This window comes from Bufo gargarizans, chromosome 1, assembly GCF_014858855.1.
Source record: "Bufo gargarizans isolate SCDJY-AF-19 chromosome 1, ASM1485885v1, whole genome shotgun sequence".
NCBI lineage: Eukaryota > Metazoa > Chordata > Amphibia > Anura > Bufonidae > Bufo > Bufo gargarizans.
The window spans coordinates 631,213,734-631,220,081 of record NC_058080.1 but is presented as its reverse complement, the minus strand read 5'-3'; positions in this window follow the sequence as shown (position 1 = coordinate 631,220,081).

Here is a 6,348-nt window from a genome sequence, read left to right as displayed (position 1 = left end):
GATTGTCAGATCAGCAGGCCCTTGCTCCAAATGTTTTTGAGGGTCACCAGCAGGCAATCAATCATAATTTTTCAAGGCTGTGTATGATGCACTTCTTTATGTGTAACAAAGGGTGTATTGGAGTGCCGGTTCCATGTAATTTTTACCAGCCCTTTCACTTAGTGCATAGGCTTTATGAGTGTAGGAGTCCCACTACATAAACAATTTTACCAAAATGTGAATGAGGCAATCCTTTATGTGATATACAGGTTGTATTGGAGTGCCTCTTCCTTGTAATTTTTGGCAGCAGTTGCACTTTGCATACAAGTAAATATACAGGAAAAAATGTTTCCTATCTATTTTTCCTCTAAAATCGTTTTTTTTTTCTTCGGTTTTGTGCGTATTATTGTCAGTCTGTAAAAGTGGCATACTATTCGGACAACATCGTTCCCAGCAGCAACCTGTGAGTAGTGATGGACGAACATTGGCCGGGACAATTTGTGAACGCGATCGCACGAAAGCGATCAAATGTTCACAAACCCCCAGTACAGAAAAGAACAAGTGATTATGTGGCTGGAGCCTGGAGGCATATTAGAAGGTCATTGTATATCAATTTTTCTGCAGGCCAGTGTAGTACAGGCCCCAAACATTAGGCATTCACCGGACAGAAAGCATCAAGTGATCTTGTGGCTGGAGGTATATTAGACAGTCATTGGATAACAATTTATCTGCAGGCCAGTGGAGTACAGGCCCCAAACATTAGGCATTCACCGGACAGAAAACATCAAGTGATTATGTGTCTGGAGGTACTGTATATTTGACAGTCATTGGATAACAATTTTACTTCAGTCCAGTGAATTACAGGTCCCAAAAATTATTCTTCACCGTGCAGAAAAGAACAATTGATACTGTGCCTGAAGGTTTATTAGGCGGTCACCGTATAGCAATTTTACTGTTGGCCAGTTACATTACAGGCCCCAAACATTATGCATTCACCGTACAGAAAAGATCAAGTGATTATGTGGCTGGATGTATATTAGACGGTCATTGGATATCAATTTTACTGCAGGCCAGTACAAATACATGTCAAATACATATGTGTAAAAAAAAAAAATTTTGAAAATTGAAAACCCAAAAAAATTATAATAGTTGAAATTCGATAACATGTGGTTGTCACGGGTTTTGAATTCCTCCGAGGCCCCAAACATTAGGCATTCACCGGAAATAAAACGCTTTTTATGCCGCTGTATATACATAAGACAGGGACCATTATTTGTTCTGGTTGGTGGCGGATATGTGCAGGCTGACATGAGGAAATTCAATTAAACATGGTCGTCACAGGTGTTGAATTCCTCTGAAATCCATGCCTCATTCATTTTTAGAAATGTAAGATAGTCCACACTGTAGTGAGATAGGCGAGTGCGCTTATCGGTCACGATACCCCCTGCTGCGCTGAACGTCCTTCGGACAGGACACTCGACGAGTGGCAAGCCAAGAGTTCCATTGCAAATTGTGCCAGCTCTGGCCACAGAAAACATCAAATGATCTCATATCCGAAGTGACCACTACATCTTCAAACCGCCCTCTTCTTGCATGCGCGGTAGGATTGGTAGCCGCAACAGTTTCTCTGTGGGTGGAAATTCCTCTGCCAGCGCCTGCAACAGCAGAATGCAGCATCTCAAGAAGCAAGGCCTGGGTATGCTGCATTATGACAGCCTTCTGTGATGCTGGTAACATGTCTGCCATTTTGTGTTTGTACCGGGGGTCTAGGTACCTTGGCACCCAGTACTGGTCCTTACCCTTTATGCTTTTTATACGGGGGTTCCTCTTCAAACGCTGGAGCATGAAGGCCCCAATTTTCACTAAATTGGAAGCAGTGGAGCTGCCTCCCCCCATTCACGGACAACACCAGGGATCCCAGAAAAGTTTAAAGCCTGCTCTTCTTGCTCCTCCCCCTCACCCCAGGCACCATCCTCCTCTGACTCCTCTTCAGACTACTGCTGACTGGTCTCAGATGGAGTAAATTTATTTAGCATCGTGACTTCCTCATCTTCCAGCTCCTGCTCCTCGACGGCTTGATTAATGACACGACGCAATGCACACTCCAGAAAGAAGGCGTAAGGTACGATGTCACGGATGGCACCCTGGCTGCCACTGACCAGTTTGGTGATCTCATCAAATGGCCGCAGAAGTCTGCATGCGTCACGCATGAGCAGCCACTGGCACGGTGAAAAGAAACCAAGCTCCCCAGAACCTGTCCTCCTGCAGAGTTCGTACAGGTAGTCGTTAACTGCACGTTTCTGCTGGAGCAGCCTATTAACCATATACTAGGTTGCAGCGCGTCAGGCAGTCACAAATCAGACTTCTGACAGGCAAGTAGTGTGCGTGTCAGGCAGTCACAAATCAGCCTTCTGATGGACAAGTGGTGTCGCCATGACCATGTAAGATCTTCTAAAATAGCCAGAGATTTTCCTGGCCTGCTGCAAGACATCCTGAACGCCAGGGTATTTGGCAATGAATCGTTGCACGACTAAGTTCAAGACGTGTGCCATGCACGGCACGTGTCATTTTGCCCTGTTTCAGCGTGCTCAGCAGATTGGCACCATTGTCGCACACCACTTTACCAACTGTTAAATTGAGCGGGGTTAGCTACTGATCGGCCTGTGACCGCAGAGCTGAAAGCAGTGCAGGATCGGTGTGGCTCTTGGCTTCCAGGCACAACAGCCGCAGGACAGCATGGCAACGTCTCACCTGGCACATTGAATAAGTTCTGGGGAGCTTGGGGGGTGCAGCGGAAGTGGCGGTAGCAGTGGAAAAGGAGGAGTTAGCTGAAGAGGAGATGGAGGATGAAGTAGGAGGAGGAGAAGAAGAATCAGGCCTGCATGCAATCTGTGGCGGTAACACCAAATCCACACAGGAGCCACGGGTTGCATGCTTTACAGCCATCAGAAGGTTCACCTAGTGGACAGCAATAGTTATGTACCTTCCCTCCCCTTGTTTGCTAGACCACGTGTCTGTGGTCAGATGTATCTAGGCACCGACACTGTGTACTAGAGATACATTCACTTGCCACTGAACATGGCCATATAAGTACTGACTTAGGGAGGTAAGACCTTTCCAGACCCTTCACACCACCCACCAGTCCTTCCAACCCATTAACACACATAGACCATAATTCTTGGTGTAAAGGCCATAGCAGCCGTTTATTAAACAGCAATAATACTCCAACATCATTTTAAAGTATACATTAATAAATATCAACCAATAAATACAAACATATAAATACAATGTAATAATAACATTCACTTTTCGGAAGGATCCTAGAAGGCAACCCTAGCAAGCTGCGATCTTCACTCCACACATCTCCATCCTTACCCTCGGCCGCACTCGCCGACCCAAGGGCACCAAATCCTCCAAAATCCATATATTCCTCTACCCCTGTACAACAGGAGCCCCAAGCTTTCAGCTTACCGAACCACCTAGATGCACGTTCCAACGTGTCATGCACCTACTAAACATAGTATTGCCTTCCAGGACCCCCCGTTAACCTGCCACCGACGCACATAGGAGACACCTCACCTATGGGCGTCCCGCCACACCCTGAACGCTGTCTCCAAACCCTCCTGAAGCCCCAGTGCCCACAAATCAATACCAATCTCATTCAGATGCACCCCGTCCGACCTAAGGAACTGAGGCGACGCCACCTCCAACTCCCTGTGTCGAACCACAAAACCGCCTTGCTGCCGTACAAAACGCCCCACCTCCTTATTCAATTTCGCCCTAGCCTTGTTGATCTGGTCCACTGACCTCGCAAAACGCCACAAACTCCTAGCTACCACCTCCGACCAAACCACCAACAAATCTGGGAACTCCTCCATTAGACGTAACAAATCCAGTTTGATGTCCCTGATAACATCCCTCGAGCGGCGAACACCCAAGTCATTCCCTCCCACATGGAAAACCACAATGTCCGGGCACCTGTCCAAGGAAACAGAAGCATGAAATTCAGGCAACACGCGGCCCCACAACATACCCCGCACACCAATCCACCGGACCTGCAACTCATCCGGCTGGAAACCCAACTGCCGACCACTTCTCCTCACATCCGCTCTCAACGCTCCCCAGTAAACATAAGAATGGCCAAAAATCCAGCAAGAACGCGAACCTGCAAACAAACAAAAAGGGGAAACAGTTACCCGCAATGCAAATAACCGACATCACAACTAAGCTCACTCCCTCCACCAACCTCACAACAGGTGAGGACGAATATACGAGCGAAAACACGCAGACTCCCACCGGCCAATCCGCCTAATAGCATCCTCGCCCAAACCCCATCTGGCAGCCTCCGTCGCCGCGCCAATGCGAAAAGAATGAGACGCAAACTCACTCGCCACAAACCCCGCTGCTGTCAAACACTTACGAAAAACCGCCACAAACTGATAACGGGACAAGGCCGAGCCATCTAGATGTACCAGCAATCCCGCACCCCCAAGCGGTCGAAGGGCCAAAAACTCCTCCAAACAATGAACCAGGCACACTACCGATCCCGGCAGAGGCCGCAACAAAATGCACACCCCCTTACCCACCTGATCCGTCTTGGACCAACGCAACACACACCGCAAACCCTCTTCGCCAATACTCACATCCTCCCGCAACAAACCTCCCCCACGCACCCGACTAACCGCCACCAGCTCAGAAACCCGGAATGCCCCAAAGAAAGCCAAGGCAAAAGCCGCTCTAAACAAACACACCTCATATCCTGACTCGCACACACTCCCCGCCCGATCCCATAACAACTGCAGAACCTGAAAAGACACCGGACGCCGGGAATCCTTCCTCACCACATTGCGACGATACCCCTTCAAAGCCTGTCGTACCAAAAAACTCTGTGACACATCAGCCAAACCCCGCATCCGCAACTAAAAAGCCACCGCTGCCACCCTCTTTGTAGCCACAGAAAAAGACAGACCGTCGCTAAACGACCGACCCACAAAATAAACTAACAACGAGTGAAAGTCCTCAACCCCCTTGCAGCCCCCCACCTGCTCAATCAAACATTCCCAGTGCGACCACACAGCAGAATAAGCCGACCACGTACCGCTACTCACGGACCGACGAACCAGATCTAATGAGACCCCAAGGCCACGCTCCAGAGCCACTGAGGACACAGCAGACCCGACACCTCCGCGGCCGGAACCAAACTGCGAAAACGATCCCACTGGAAACGAGAAAGAGCGTCAGCAATGGAATTATCAACCCCAGGTACATGTACTGCCACAAAACAAGCATTCAACTTCAAACCGTTCAAAACCAAATGACGAAGCAACCGCACCACCGGGGGCGAATTTGCTGACTGACTATTCACCGCCTGCACCACCCCCAAATTGTCGCAACAAAAACGCACCCTCTTATTCCTCAACAAATCCCCCCACAACTCGGTAGCCAAAACAATAGGGAACAACTCCAATAAAGCCAAATTCCCAAGCAAACCAGCCACCCTCCATTCCTCCGGCCAAGTCCCAGCGCTCCACTGACCCTGACAAAAAGCCCCATAACCACAGGAACCCGACGCATCCGTAAATAATTCCAAATCTACACTACAAACAAGCGCCTCCATCCACACCGACCGGCCGTTAAAGTCCCTCAAAAAACGCTCCCACACCTCCAAATCCGCCCGCACCTCAGCAGACAACCGCACAAAATGAAACGGGGCCTTCACTCCCGCCGTGGCCATAGCCAAACGTCTACAAAAAACCCTACCCATAGGCAATATCCTACAGGCAAAATTCAATTTCCCCAAAATGGACTGCATCCGTCTGAGCTGCACCTTCTTAGCATTCCGCAACAAACCCACCTCACAACGCAAATCCTCCACCTTATCCAAAGGCAACCGACACTCCATGGCCACACTATCAATCTTAATCCCCAAAAACTTCATTGTCGTAGAAGGGCCTTCTGTTTTCTCACGCGCCAATGGTACCCCAAAACTTGCGGACACCCGCTCCATGGTGTGCAACAAAACTGAACACACCCTCGACCCAGCCGGCCCTAAAAACAAAAAATCGTCTAGGTAATGCAAAACAGAACTCCATCCTGCTTCCTGCCGCACAACCCATTCCAAAAAGGAACTAAACGTTTCAAACAGTGAACCTGAGATAGCACATCCCATAGGCAAGCAACAATCCACAAAAAACTGGCCCTCCCATTTAAAACCAAGCAAACGAAAACTATCCGGGTGAATCGGCAGCAAACGGAAAGCAGCCTCAATATCCGTCTTTGCCAATAATGCACACTGCCCAAAAACACGGACCCACCTCACCGCCTCATCGAACGACGTATAACTCATCATCAATACCGTCGTTTACAGAA